At 40.5% G+C, this 15885-nt stretch overlaps 1 non-coding gene across 1 annotated transcript; it reads right to left on the reverse strand.

Annotated features, from left to right (window-relative positions):
• Nucleotides 1-14371: 14371 nt before the first annotated feature.
• LOC135274487 (small nucleolar RNA U13) lies at nt 14372-14475 on the reverse strand. Its single transcript, XR_010342310.1, has one exon. It is a non-coding gene; the product is annotated as a small nucleolar RNA U13 (small nucleolar RNA).
• Between the last annotated feature and the right edge of the window lie 1410 nt (nt 14476-15885).

A 15885-nucleotide genomic window follows, 5' to 3' on the forward strand; every position in this document is an offset into this window, starting at 1 on the left:
GTTTTACTGTCACCCAGGCTGGAGCCCAGTGGTGCAGTGGTGATTATGGCTCACTGCAGCCTTAACTTTCCAGGCTCAAGCAATCCTCCCACCTCAGCCTCCTGAGTAGCTGGGACTACAGGCGTGCACCACCACACCTGGCTAATTTTATTTTATTTTTTTAGAGATGCGGCCTCACTGTGTTGCCCAGGCTGGTCTGAAACTCCTGGACTCAATGATCCACCCGCCTCGGACTCCCAAAGTGCTGGGATTACAGGCATGAACTACCGTGCCCGGCCCTATTCTGACTTTTTATAGCAATAACTTTGTTGCTTTTGTTTATAGTCTTACCATGTAAGTTTGCATCCATCAGCAAAATAGTCGGGTTTTGCCTGTTTTTTTTCTGTTTAATATATGCTTCTTTTATTTCGTTTGTTTAAAAAATTATTTCATTCCTTTCTGAGTTTGCTGTCGTTGTTCCCTAACTTCCTGAGTTGGATGCTTATTTCATTGACTTAGAACCTCTGTTCTATACACTTTCAAGGAGAAACATTTCCCTCTAAACACTACTTTAATTGCATCCCCAACCAGGTTTGTCCTGAAGTATTTTCCTTATCATTCTGCTCGCAATGCTCGAAAAGAGCACTGTGATTTCATTTTTGACTCCCACACATAGGGAGTAGCTTTTACGTCGCTGTTTGGTGACTGATTCCTAGTTTAACTGCAGTGTGCTGAGGGGACATATTCTAAATCATTACCATCCTTTGAAATTTGCTGAGACTACTTTATGGGCAGTATGTGGTCTGTTTTGTTTTGTTTTGTTTTGAGACGGAATCTCGCTCTATCGCCCAGTCTGGAGTGCAATGGTGCGACCTTGGCTCACTAACCTCTGCCGCCCAAGCGATTCTCCTGCCTCAGCCTCCTGAGTAGCTGGGATTACAGGTGCGCACCACCATGCCTGGCTAATTTTTTTTTGTATTTTTAGTAGAGACGGGGTTTCATCATGTTGGTCAGGCTGGTCTCGAACTCCTGACCTCGTGATCCGCCTCCCTTGGGCTCCCGAAGTGCTGGGATTATAGGTGTGAGCCACTGTGCATGGCCTATGGTCAATTTTTAAGGAGTTGTCAGTGTGAAAACTTAGTGGAAGTGTGTTTGCCATATCAAAAATATACAAGCTGGCCAGGTGCAGTGGCTCATGCCTGTGATCCCAGCACTTTGGGAGGCCGAGGCAGGCGGATCATGAGGTCAGGAGATCAAGACCATTCAGGCCAACATGGTGAAACACTGTCTCTACTAAAAATACAAAAAAATTATCTGGGCATGGCGGCGCATGCCTGTAGTCCCAGCTACTCGGGAGGCTGAGGTGGGAGAACTGCTTGAACTCAGGAGGCAGAGATTGCAGTGAGCTGAGATCATGCCACTGCACTACAGCCTGGGCAACAGTGTGAGACTTTGTCTCAAAAAAATATATATATATACATACACACACACATATATATATACACACAAGCTACAGTTGTCACAGATGACCAAATTGAAACTTTCTTCCCGCATGTGTCTATATGTCAAACTGTCAGTATGACAAAAGTGACAGATGTGGTTGGGCACGATGGGTTACACCTGTATTCCCAGCACTTTGGGAGGCCAAGGTGGGCGGATCACTTGAGGACAGGAGTTCCAGACCAGCCTGGTCAACATGGCGAAACCCCATTTCTACTAAAAATACAAAAATTAGCCAGACATGGTGGTATGCTCTTGTAATCCCAGCTGCTTGGGAGGCTGAGGCAGGAAAATTGCTTGAACCCAAGAGGTGGAGGTTGCAGCGAGCTGAGGCTGGAGTGCAGTGACATGATCTCAGCTCACTGCAACCTCCACCTCCTGGGTTCAAGTGATTCTCGTGCCTCAGCCTCCCAATAGCTGGGATTACCAGCATGTGTCACCACACCCAGCTAATTTTTGTGTTTTTAATAGATACTAAACGCAGCTCTTAGCCAAAAGGCCAAGAAGCGATTGATTTTTAGTACAGATGGGGTTTCACCATGTTGTCCAGGCTGGTCTCGATCTCATGACCTCAAGAGATCCACCTGCCTCAGCCTCCCAAAGTGCTGGGATTACAGGCGTGAGCCACCGCACCCAGCTGCATCTATCTTTTAAACATTAGAGGCAGGGTCTTGCTATGTTGCCCAGGCTGATTTTGAACTCCTGGGCTCAAGTGATCCTCCTATCTCAGCCTTTCAAGTAGCTGGGACTATAGTACAAATTTAATTAATTATTTAATTATTTAATAGAGTCGAGGTCTCTCTATGCTGTTCAGGCTGGTCTTGAACTCCTGGGCTCAAGGGATCCTCCTGCCTTGGTCTCCAAAAGTGCTGGGATTACAGGCATGAGTCACTGCGCCCAGCCTACAGTACAAATTTTAAATGGTTGTATCTTCCTGGTTAATTAATCTTTATAAAATTATTATAAAGTGACTATCATTATCTCTGGTATCAGTTTTTGCCCTAAAGTCAATTTTATCTGAAATCACTATGGTAAAATCAACTATCTTATTGTTAACATTTGCTTTGTATTGTGTATCTACTTAGAACTGTACAAGAAGTTCTTTTTGTTGTTTAATACATTTAGTTACCCACTTATTATCACCTATTTTACCCGTTATTTTTTCTCCCAACTCAGACCTTTCATATGGGATAATATTCCTTTTGCCAGAAATGCATCTTTATAATTTCCTATAGTGAGATTTTGATCCTGGCAAACTCTCTTAGCTTTTGTTTGTCTAAAAATGTCTATTTTTCTCTCATTCTTAATAGACTTTTTTTTTTTTGAGATGCATTCTTGCTCTGTTGCCCAGGCTAAAGTGCAATGGCATTATCTCAGTTTGTGAGTCAAGATGGCCAGAGGGAGACCTATGTTAATTCCATCTAAATAATTATAAACTTGCTTGGCTCAGAGTACACTGAAGTTTATACACTGAACTAAGCTATATTATTGGTGCAGTTAATTAGAAATCAAGTGGCAACAGGAGGCCCAAGGTAAAGACCATCTGAGAGCGCAGTAACACCGGGGAACACGTGGGGTGGTTGCAGAGCAGGGAATACTGCTCTGGTCCCACGAATGCCTTCTCAACATGGAGACTGTATGAGGGCCTTGTAAAAAGGGCTTATGCAAAGATCTCTGAGAAGGGAGATGACCTCTGCTCACAAGATCTGGGAGGGTCTTTGCAGATGGGAGCCGGCAATGAGGAGAAAAGCCTTGCAGGGCAGAGATCACAGATCACGGAACACCTCAGGCTCTGCCTAGGTTCTCGGAATATGGAGTGATTTTGATTGCTCTATGTCCTCAGTGCTTGGGAGATAAAAGCTCCTTGATGCATTGGGCATGGTCAGACCCGGTGACTCCTAATCCACTATACTTCTGATGCTCACTGCAACCTCTGCCTCCTGGGATCAAGCAATTCTCCTGCCTCAGCTTCCTCAGTAGCTGGGATTACAGGTGTGCACCACCACGCTGGGCTAATTTTTGTATTTTTAGTAGAGACGGGGTTTCACCATTTGATCAGGCTGGTCTTGAACTCATGACCTCATAATCCACCTGCCTTAGCCTCCTGTAGTGCTGGAATTACAGGTGTGAGCCACCACACCCAGCTTGCTTAGGTTTTTTTCTTTCGGTTTTTGTTTGTTTAGAGACAAGGTCTCACTCTGTTGCTCAGGTTGGAGTGCAGTGGCTCAATCATAGCTCATTGCAGTCTTGGGTTTTTGGGCTCAAGCAATTCTCCTGCCTTAGCCTCCTGGGTAACTAGGACTGCAGGTATGTGCCATCATGCCCGGCTAATATTTAAAAATATTTTATGTAGAAATGGGGTCTCACTGGCTGGGTGCGGTGGTTCACGCCTGTAATCCCAGCACTTTGGGAGGCCGAGCTGGGTGGATCACAAGGTCAGGAGTTCGAGACCAGCCTGGCCAACATAGTGAAATCCCGTCTCTACTAAAATTACAAAAATTAGCTGGGTGTGGTGGTGTGCGCCTGTAGTCCCAGCTACCTGGGAGGCTGAGGCAGGAGAATTGCTCGAACCTGGGAGGCAGAGGTTGCAGTGAGCTGAGACCACGCCATTGCACTCCAGCCTTGGTGAGAGTGAGACTCCCTCCAAAAAAAAAAAAAAAAAAAGAAATGGGGTCTCACTATGTTGCCCAAGCTGGTCTTGAACTTTTGGCCTCAATGAATCATCCTGCCTCAGCCTCCCAAAGTATGAGTACAGGCATGAGCCATCACGCCCAGTCTATATAACTAATACACATTATTTACTTGAATCCTATTTCTTCCCATTAGTGTTTTGATCATACCGAGCCCATTAGAGTCTTGGTGCACCCCAGTATCCCTACAACTTAAGTTAATAGAATATCTGGGAATAAAATGCAATGTTTTAATTTTACAACTGCTTTTCATGTCTAAAACAATTGTTGATACAAAGCATTCAGGTGACAACATCCATGTAACCAAGGTGAGTAAAGTTGAACCCTGGGGAAAAGTCATAATTGAATTACATGTAATGACAACTAAAGGGAAAGTTCAATAGAAAAAATTAGACTCTAAGGGTATGTTTAGGTCTATTATAATGAAAAAGATAAAGTCCTTCTGATTTTAGGAAAAAGGACTATTTAACATTGGAGTGCTAAACTTCTATGAGACCAAATAGAATACTGATTAAATAGAATTTGAGTGTTAATTATTGATTAACTTCTAAGATACAAAGAATCCTGCTTTTATAAATATCGTTTTATAAATACCATTTGTTAAACAATATCAACCAGTCATTCAGCAGTCTAAATTATATGGCCATATAATGTAAGTATTACTCCATTGATTGACTTAAATGAGAAACCCAATAAACAGTGAACAAGTGTCTTCAGTTGTCATCTGGTCCAGGCACAGTGGCTCACGTCTGTAATCTCAGCACTTTTGGAGGTCATGGCAGGAGGATCTCTTGAGCTCAAGAGTTTGAAACCAGCCTGAGCAACATAGAGAGACCTTGTCTCTACAAAAATTTTTTTTAAAATTTGTCATCATTTTAGTAGCCCGTCTATAAATGATAAGAATTTATATTCAGTGACTGTTTCAATATGTGACACAGCAAGAAGGCTGCTATCTGCAAGCCAGGTAGAGAGTACTCAGCAGAAACCAAATCGGCTGGCATCTTGACTTTGGACTTCCCAGCCTCCAGAACTGTGAGCAATAAATGTTGATTGTCTAAGCCACCCAGTGTATGGTATTTTGTTATGGCAGCCCAAAGAGACCAATACATATGTGAAATTTTTCATATTTAACTGTTAAGAATATTTTACTTAAGGAAAAAAAAAAAAACCTCCCTGGAGAGATTCTCTGGAAATGTTGCAACTTCTAAAAAGGAGCTTAATTCACATGTACTGTGCATGGGATTCTTTATAAGATTATCACATTTTAATTTATCTGGCTTGTAGATTAGTCAGTGTTTAAAGGGTTTTCATAATAAAACATATTTTCATTTTTATACCAACAAGAATGAGCTTGAGTATAATTTCACATCCTATAGGTCTCCTGCTAAAAAAAAGATTGATATTTTCTTATATCATAATTTTTATTAAAGAGTCTAACAATAGCTAGGAAGCACTCCTAATAATAAAAATAAATACAATCATAGATGGTTAGAGTGGGAGCAAAGCCCAGAAGCCATGAAACCCAAGCCTCTTACTTTACTGATGAGGAAAATGAAGTTCAGAGAAGCTTAGGGCTTGCTTATGGTTCTCATAGCTGGCAAGAAAAAAGATGAAGCTTAAAAGTGAGGCTCTGGGCCCCTAGTTCAATGTCCTTTCTACCACACTAAGCTGCCTCATTAACTAGGTTTACAGATTTCCTCTTCAAATGACCAAGACAATACTTTAAAAGAAGCCATTTTATTAAGAGTACATTATATTATATACATATTATAATACATTCAGCAGAGTTAAATATGTTCTCTGTGGATTTTTTAAAAGCCATACTTTGTTACTGATTGTTAATATGGTAAATTTATAGAGCAGATGTCAAATCTTTATTTTAAAAGTTTAAAAATCTACTTTTGTATCATCCACATGCAGTTTAGCAACAGATAAACACTTTTAAACAAATTATGGATACAATATGACAATACTATCATTGACCACATATTTGATATTGGGATTCTACTTGTACTAGATAAGTTAGAAACTTCAAAAATATCCCAGGATATACAATATGTAATTGAAAATAAACTTACAGGACTAGAAGTATGGAATAGTACTTGGGTAGCCTTTACTTTATCTTCTGTCTTTATAACAGAGATTGGTAACTAATGGAACACGTGCTTAAAAGACTCACAAGGCAATAAGCTGCATGGCATAACCAGGGCTGTTGTAGGCCAAATTGTAAAGTGTTCAAGTTATTCTTCCTCCCTTTCAAAATTTCTCCATCTTCCTTCTCAGTCTCTTTCTTAAATTTTGTCTTATATATCCTTCACTAACATCCAATTACTAAGCTGTTGGAAATAAATGCTTATTCTCTGATATTGCAAGGAATAATCAGCACTCAGACAAAAGGTTTCTCAGCAAGGCTATCTTTACTTTCTGCAGAAAGGGCACCACTCACTAGCGGTCTTGTCATGAGCATGTGATGAACAAAGAAAAAGCAGGCATATTTATATCTAACGAATCCAGCCCCTACTGCTGTGGCCTAATTCCATTGGCTGGAATTGGACCTCACAGTCTAGGCTACACCTGTTTGGCTAACAGTTTAAAACTTTCCTGAAGAGGTAAAGGCAAAGGGAAAAGAGGAAATAGCTTGTGGAGTGCTGAGAAAGGCAAAAACACTTCCAAATAAGGAAGGAGAGGAAACTATGATCTAAGGCTTGCCTGGACTTGTCCAGACATGTCAATATCTGGGCTAGAATGTAAGAATCAAGAGCACAGAAGACACTTATTTCCTTATTATAACTGACAGCTACTTACGAATATCAGCAAAGGTTTTGGGGAAAATTAATTTTTAAAAGAAGCTACTGTCTACTGTCTATTCTTAATAAGGTAAGAGGAAAGTTTTGAAGAGGAACTCTCAGTTCTTTCACTTTTCACACAAAGAGTGATTACATGTGCACTATGTCTCTCATGTAAAAATAAGTAAGACTGCATGAAAATTGGGCATGTTATCTCTGAAATGTCAACAACGATTTTTGTAGAGAGAATTAGGTAAACTATTCAGAATACATTGAGGCCTCTTCTGTGTTATAGATTGCCAGCTCAATGAAAATATCTGTGCCTATCCTCTAAACATTTCATGTGGCCAGTTTAGTCAAAATACATTCCTGCTTTTGTCTCTCACTCCATCCAGAGCTCAGGGTTAGGTATTCACTGCCCTGTGTCCTCTGCTCACCAGGAGGTCTAGGTGACTCTGCCACAGCCTCAGCCTCCACAACTCTGTGAACTGCTGATATTGGAAGATTCAGAGCTAAGACTCTAGGACACCCTGTAGTCAAGAAAGGTGCCACTATCTCCAAGCCAGACCTGATCACCTGTCTGTAGCAAAGGAAAGAGCCCTGCAATGTGAAGAGATGTGAGACAGTAGTCAAATACCCAGCCAAAGGCCAAGATGGCTGACTAGGAGCAGCTGCAGTTGCAGGCTCCCACTGAGAATGAAAAAGGTGAGTGAATCCTACACTGGCAACTAAGGTTTCCAGGATCTCTCATTGGGACTGACTGGGCAGTTGGCAGGATCCATGGAAAGTGAGGAAAGGCAGGGTGGAGTGACAGCTCACCAGAGAGCAACATGGGGTAAGGGCAGCTTCCACCCCCAGCCAAGGGAGGCAGTGAGTGATTGCACTACCCTGCCTGGGAAACCACGCTTTTTCCACAGATCTGTGCAACCCACAGATGAGGAGATCCTCTCATGAGCCCATGTCACCAGAGCCTTGGGTGCCAAGTACAGAGCTGTGTAGATTCTTGTCAGCCGCTAAGACTACCGAGTTCCCCTGCCATCCCTCATCCTAAGAGCACTGAGTTCCCAGAGATCCCAGAGGAAGGAACGGCATCCACCTTTGCTGTTCTGCAGCCTCCACTGATGACACCTCCAGAGGTGGGAGGAACCCAGAGGAATAAAGTCTGGAGTGGACCCCCAGCCAACCGCAGCAGCCCTGTGGAAGAGGGGCCTGACCGGTAGAAGAAAAACCAACAGAAAACAACAACAACAGCATCAACAAAAACACCCCCACAGAACCCCATCCAAAGGGAGCAGCCTCAAAGACTGAAGCTAGATAAACTTAGGAAGACGAGAAAGAAGCAACACAACAGCGCTGAAAACTCAGAAAGCCAAAGCGCCTCTTCTGCAGATGATTGTAACACGTCTCCAGCAAGGGCACAGAACTGGGCCGAGGCTGAGGCGGGTGAACTGACAGACATAACTGCAGAAGGTGGGTAATAACGAACTTTGCTGAGCTAAAGGAGTATGTTCTAACACAATGTAAGGAAGCTAAGAACTGTGAGAAGACATTACAGGAGCTGTTAACCAGAATAACCAGTTTAGAAAGGAACATAAATGACCCGATGGCGCTGAAAAACACAGCACAAGAACTTCACAGTGCAACAGCAAGTATCAACAACCAAATAGACCAAGATGAGGAAATAATTTCAGAGCCTGAGGACTATCTTGCTGAAATAAGACAGACAAAATTCGAGAAAAAGAATGAAAAGGAATGAACAAAACTTCCGAGAACTATGAGATTATATAGAGAGACTGAACCTATGACTGATTGGGGCACTTGAAAGAGATGGGGAGAACAGAACCGAGTTGGAAAACATACTTCAGGATATCATTCAGGAGAACTTCCCCAACCTAACAAGACAGGCCAACACTGAAATTCAGGAAACACAGAGAACCCCAGTAAGATACTCCATGAGAAGATCAATCCCAAGACACATAATCATCAGATTCTCCAAGGTCAAAATGAAGGAAGAAAAGCCAGGTCACCTATAAAGGGAACCCCATCAGACTAACAGTGGACCTCTCAGTAGAAACCCTACAAGCCAGAAGAAATTGGGGGCCAATATTCAACACTCTTAAAGAAAAGAATTTCCAACCCAGAATCTCATGTCTGGCCAAACTAAACTTCATAAGCGAAGGAGAAATAAAATCCTTTTCGGACAAGCAAATGCTGAGGGAATTCATCACCGCCAAGATTGCCTTGCAAGAGTTCCTGAAGGAAGCACTAAATACGGAAAGGGAAAAAACGTTGCCAGCCGCTACAAAAACACGCTGAAGTGCACAGACCAATGAACTATGAAGCAACTACACCAACAAATCTGAAAAGTAACCAGCTAGCATCATGATGACAGGATCAAACTCACACATCACAATATTAAGCTTAAGTGGAAATGGGCTAAATGCCCCAATTCAAAGACACAGAATGGCAAGCTGGATAAAGAGTCAAGCCTCATCAGTGTGCTATATTCAAGAGATCCATCTCATGTGCAAAGACATTCATAGGCTCAAAATAAAGTGTTGGAGGAAAATCTACCAGGTAAATGGAAAGCAGAAAAAGCGGGGGTTACAATGCTAGTTTCTGACAAAACCAACGTTAAACCAATAAAATCAAAAAAGACAAAGAAGGGCAGTACATAATGGTAAAGGGTTCAATTCAACAAAAGACCTAACTATCCTAAATATATATGAACCCAGTACAGGAACACCCAGATTCATAAAACAAGTTCTTAGACACCTACAAAGAGACTTAGACTCCCACACAATAATGGTGGGAGACTTTAACATGCCACTGTCAATATCAGACAGATCGTTGAGACAGAAAATTAACAAAGATATTCAGGACTTGAACTCGGCTCTGGCTTAAGTGGACCTGATAGATATCTATAGAAACAAAACAATAGAATATAAATCCTTCTCGGTGCCTCATGGCAAATTACTGTGAAATCAATCACATAATTGGAAGTAAAACACTCCTCAGCAAATTCAAAAGAACTGAAATCATAACAAACAGTCTCTTAGATCACAGTGCCATCAAATTAGAACTCAAGACAGAAACTCAGTGCTGATGCCCTTTTTGGCCTCAGCTCACCTGAACCTGGGTGAAAAAAAAAAAAGGAAACTCACTCAGAACCACACAACTACATGGAAACTGAACAACCTGCATCTGAATGACTCCTAGGTAAATTATGAAATTAAGGCAGAAATCAAGAAGTTCTTTGAAATCAACGAGAACGAAGAGACAATGTACTAGAATTTCTGAGATGTAGCTAAAGCAGTATCAGGAGGGAAATTTACAGCACTAAAGGCCCACATCAAAAAGCTGGAAAGATCTCAAATCAACATCCTAACATCACAACTAAAAGAACTAGAGAACCAAGAGGAAACAAACCCCAAATCTAGCAGAAGACAAGAAATAACCAAGATCAGAACAGAAGTGAAGGAGATAGAGACAGAAAGAAACCTTCAAAAAAAAAAAAAAAAAATCAAAGAATTCAGGAGCTGGTTTTTTGAAAAAATTAATAAAATAGATAGATGCCAGCTAGACTAATAAAGAAAAAAAGAGAGAAGAATAAAATAGACACAACAAGAAAACGATAAAGGAACTATCACCACTGACCCCACAGAAATACAAACAACCATCAGAGAGTACTATAAACACTTCTATGCAAAGCAACTAGAAAATCTAGAAGAAAATGATAGATTTCTGAATGCATACACCATCCCAAGACTGAGCCAGGGAGAAGTTGAATCCCTGAATAGACCAATAACAAGTTCTGAAATTGAGGCAGTAATAAATAGCCTAACAACAACAACAACAACAAAAAACCCAGGACGAGACAGATTTACAGCTGAATTCTACCAGAGATACAAAGAGGAGCTGGTACCATTTCTTCTGAAATGATTCCAAACAACTGAAAAGGAGGAACCCCTCCCTGATTTATTTTATGAGGCCAGCATCATCCTGATACCAAAACGTGGCAGAGATAAAACAACAACAAAAAGAAAACTTCAGGCAATATCCATGACTGGTAAACTGAATCCAGCAGCACATCAAAAAGCTTATCCATCACGATCAAGTTGGCTTCATCCCTGGGATGCAAGGCTGGTTCAACACATGTAAATCAATAAACGTAATTCATCACATAAACAGAACTAAAGACGAAAACCACGTGACCATGTCATTAGACGCAAAAAAGACCTTTGATAAAATTCAACATTCCTTCATGTTAAAAAGTCTCAATAAACTAGGTATTGATGGAACATACCTAAAAATAATGAGAGCCATTTATGACACACCCATAGCCAATATGATACTGAATGGACAAAAGCTGGAAGTATTCCTCTTGAAAACTGGCACAAGACAAGATTGCCCTCTCCTACCACTCCTATTCAACATAGTATTGGAAGTTCTGGCCAGGGCGATCAGGCAAGAGAAATAAATAAAGGGTATTCAAATAGGAAGAAAGAAAGTTAAACTGTCTCTGCAGATGACATGATTTTATATCAGAAAACCCCATTGTCTCAGCTCAAAAGCTGTCTGGGCTTTTTTCTTTTTTTTTTTTCGAGACAGAGTCTTACTCTGTCACCCAGGCTGGAGTGCAATGGCATGATCTTGGCTCACTGCAACCTCTGCCTCCCGGATTCAAGTGATTCTCATTCCTCAGCCTCACAAGTAGCTAGGACTACAGGCGTGTGCCACCATGCCCAGTTAATTTTTGTATTTTTAGTAGAGACGGGGTTTCGCCATGTTGGCCAGGTCGGTCTTGAACCCCTGACCTTAGGTGATCCACCCACCTCAGCCTCACAAAGTGATGGGATTACAGGCATGAGCCACTGCACCTGGCCACAGCTTTTTTTTTTTTTTTCAGAAACCAGTTATTCCTAAGGCCACAAGCTTTTTAAGCTGACAAGCAACTTCAGCAATGTCTCAGGATACAAATTCAATGTGCAAAAATCACAAGTATTCCTATACACCGACAATAGATAAGCAGAGAGCCAAATCATGAATAAACTCTCATTTACTACAAAGAGAATAAAATATCTAGGAATACAGCTAACAAGGGAAGCAAAGGACCTTTTCAAGGGAAGTTACAAACCACTGCTCAAGGAAATCAGAGGGATACAAACAAATGAAAAATACATTACATGCTCAAGGATAAGAAGAATCAATATCATGAAAATGGCCATACTGTCCAAAGTAATTTGTAGATTCAATCCTAGTCCCATTAAACTACCATTGACGTTCTTCACAGAATTAGAAAAAACTACTTTAAAATTCATATGGAACCAAAAAAGAGCCCTTATAGCCAAGACAATCCTAAGCGAAAAGAACAAAGCTGGAAGCATCATGCTACCAGATGTCAGTCTACACTACAAAGCTACAGTAACCAAAACAGCATGGTACTGGTACAAAAACAGACACATAGATCAATGGAACAGAATAGAGAACTCAGAAATAAGACTGTACATCTACAACCACCTGATCTTTGACAATCCTGACAAAAATAAGCAATGGAAAAAGGATTCCCTATTTAATAAATAGTGTTGGGAGAACAGGCTAGCCATTTGCAGAAAATTGAAACTGGACCCCTTCCTTACACCTTATACAAAAATTAACTCAAGATGGATTGAAAAGATTTAAATGTAAAATACAAAACTGTAAAAACTCTGGAAGAAAGTCTTGGGAATACCATTCAAGACATAGGTCTGGGCAAAGATTTCATGATGAAAATGTCAACAGCAATTGCAACAAAAGCAAAATTTGACAAATGGGATCTAAACTAAAGAAATTCTGCACAGCAAAAGAAACTATCATCAGAGTGAACAGACAACCCACAGAATGGGAGAAAGTTTTTGCAATCTATCCACCTGACAAAGATCTAATATCCAGAATCTACAAGAAACTTAAACAAATGTACAAGAACAAAAACAATCCCATTAAAAAGGGGACAAAGGATATGAACAGACACTTTTTAAAAGAAGACATTCAAGTGGCCAAGAAACATATGAAAAAAGCTCAACCTCACTAATTATTAGAGAAATGCAAATCAAAACTACAATGAGGTACCATCTCATGCCAGTCAGAATAGTGATTATTAAAAAGTCAAGAAACAACAGATGCTGGTGAGGCTGTGGAGAAATAGGAATGCTTTTACATTGTTGGTGGGAACGTAAGCTAGTTCAGCCTTTGCGGAAGACAGTGTGGTGATTCCTCAAAGACCCAGAACCAGAAATACCAGTTGACCCAGCAATCTCATTACTGGGTACATACCCAAAGGAATATAAATCATTCTGTTATAAAGATACATGTACACATACATTTTTTACAGCACTATTCACAATAGCAAAGACATGGAATCCACCTAAATGCCTATCATTTAAAGAAAATGTGATTAAAGAAAATGTGGTTCATATATATCATGAAATACTATGCAGCCATAAAAAAGAATGAGACCATGTCCTTTGAGGGACATGGATGGAACTGGAAGCCATTATTCTCAGCAAACTAATGCAGGAACACAAAACCAAACGCCACATGTTCTCACTTATAAGTGGGAGCTGAACAATGAGAAGACATGAACACAAGGGAGGGGAATAATACACACTGGGGCCTGTCAGGGGTGGGGGTGGCAGGAGGGAGGGCATCAAGAAAAATAGCTAATGCATGCTGAGCTTAATACCTAGGTGATGGGTTGATAGGTGCAGCAAACCACCATGGCACTTGTTTACCCATATAACAAGCCTGTGCATCCTGTACATGTATCCCAGAACTTAAAACATTTTAAAAAATGTGTACCTCCTGAAATTCCAATTTTATACTCATTTAATTTGTTTAAGTTCCTTTAGATTCTGGATATTAGACCTTTGTCAGGTGGATAGACTGCAAAAACTTTCTCCCATTCTGTAGGTTGCCTGTTCACTCTGATGATGGTTTCTTTTGCTGTGCAGAAGCTCTTTAGTTTAATTAGATCCCATTTGTCAATTTTTGCTTTTGTTGCAATTGCTTTTGACATCTTCGTCATGAAATCTTTGCTCAGGCCTATGTCCTGAATGGTATTCCCAAGACTTTCTTCCAGAGTTTTTACAGTTTTGGATTTTACATTTAAGTCTTCAATCCATCTTGAGTTAATTTTTGTATAAAATGTAATCGTGAATCTTCAATGCTTTGGCAATCAATGGCTCCCTCTTTTCTGTTGCATTTCCAGTGTGAGCCACAGGGTCCACAAGGTAGAGATGTTTTTCATTAGAGTAGTCATCCTCAATGCCAATACCCTCCGTCAGTGTCTAACCCGGGAAGTTCAATATTCTCTTTTTGGATTAGGGAGTCAGCTTTTTGAAAATTCACAATGGCATTCATTTCTTTTTTTTTTTTCCATGCCAGATGGGTAATATGCTGATGTTGTAACAAGGTTGCAAAGAGGCACATCTCACCCATGCATGTGAGGACCCAACCATCATGCTTATGAACTAGAAAAGGATCTCACTTCCTTAGATCTAAAACATTAAATAATATAACAAATGCTAAAAGAGTGTTAACCCATTTGATAAACTATGTGTGAGAATGCTTGGCAGGGAGCTGCATTTTAAAAAGACATAGACTATTTTTATATGTCTAAATGAAGAGAAGGAGTAAAGAATGGAGCTTATGGCTCCAAGCACTGTTGGGTCACTATTCCCAGCTGAAAGTCTAATAATTGACACACTTCTGATTTCTGCATGTTTCACTGCTTAGGTCCTCTACTAGGAGAAACATTTTATCCTCTGATTAGAGTTTGCAAATTACCATTCTAAGGATCCAATCCAGTTCACTGACCTATTAGCTTACCTTCATAGATTAAAATTTGAGAAAGTTTGAATTCAACAGCCCTTTATGCTAAAAACCCTCAATAAACTAGGTATTGATGGAACATATCTCAAAATAATAAAAGCTATTTATAACAAATCAACAGCCAATATCATACTGAATGGGCAAAACCTGGAAGCATTCCCTTCGAAATCTGGCACTAGACAAGGATGCCCTCTCTCACCACTCCTATTCAATATGGTATTGGAAGTTCTAGCCAGAGCAATCAGGAAAGAAAAATAAATAAAGAGTATTCAATTAGAAAAGGAGGAAGTCAAATTATCTCTATTTGTGGACGACAATTGTATATTTAGAAGACCCCATCGTCTCAGCCCCAAATCTCCTGAAACTGATAAGCAACTTCAGCAAAGTCTCAGGATACAAAATCAATGTGCAAAAATCACAAGCGTTCCTATACACCAATAACAGACTTAAAGAGAGCCAAATCAAGAACGAACTGCCATTCACAATTGCTACAAAGAGAATAAAATACCTAGGAATACAACTAACAAGGAACGTAAAGGACCTCTTCAAGGAGAACTACACACCACTGCTCAACGAAATAAGAGAGGACACAAACAGATGGAGAAACATTCCATGCTCATGGTTAGGAAGAATCAATGTCATGAAAATGGCCATACTGCCCAAAGTAATTTACAGATTCAACACTATCCCCATCAAGCTACCAATGACCTTCTTCACAGAACTGCAAAAAAAATACCTTAAACTTCATATGAAATCAAAAGAGAGCCCACATAGTCAAGTCAATTCTAAGCAAAAAGAACAAAGCAGGAGGCATCACACTACCAGACTTCAAACTATACTACAAGGCTACAGTAATCAAAACAGCATGCTACTGGTACCAAAACAGAGATATAAACCAATGGAACAGAACAGAGGCCTCAGAGGCATCTGATCTTTGACAAACCTGACAAAAACAAGCAATGGGGAAAGGATAACCTGTTTAATAAATGATGTTGGGAAGACTGGCTAGCCATGTGCAGAAAGCAGAAACTGACTTTGGGAGGCCGAGGCGGGTGGATCAC

This window comes from Aotus nancymaae, unplaced genomic scaffold, assembly GCF_030222135.1.
Source record: "Aotus nancymaae isolate 86718 unplaced genomic scaffold, 86718_ANA_hifiasm-v0.15.2.pri h1tg000011l, whole genome shotgun sequence".
In the NCBI taxonomy this organism is placed as follows: Eukaryota; Metazoa; Chordata; class Mammalia; order Primates; family Aotidae; genus Aotus; species Aotus nancymaae.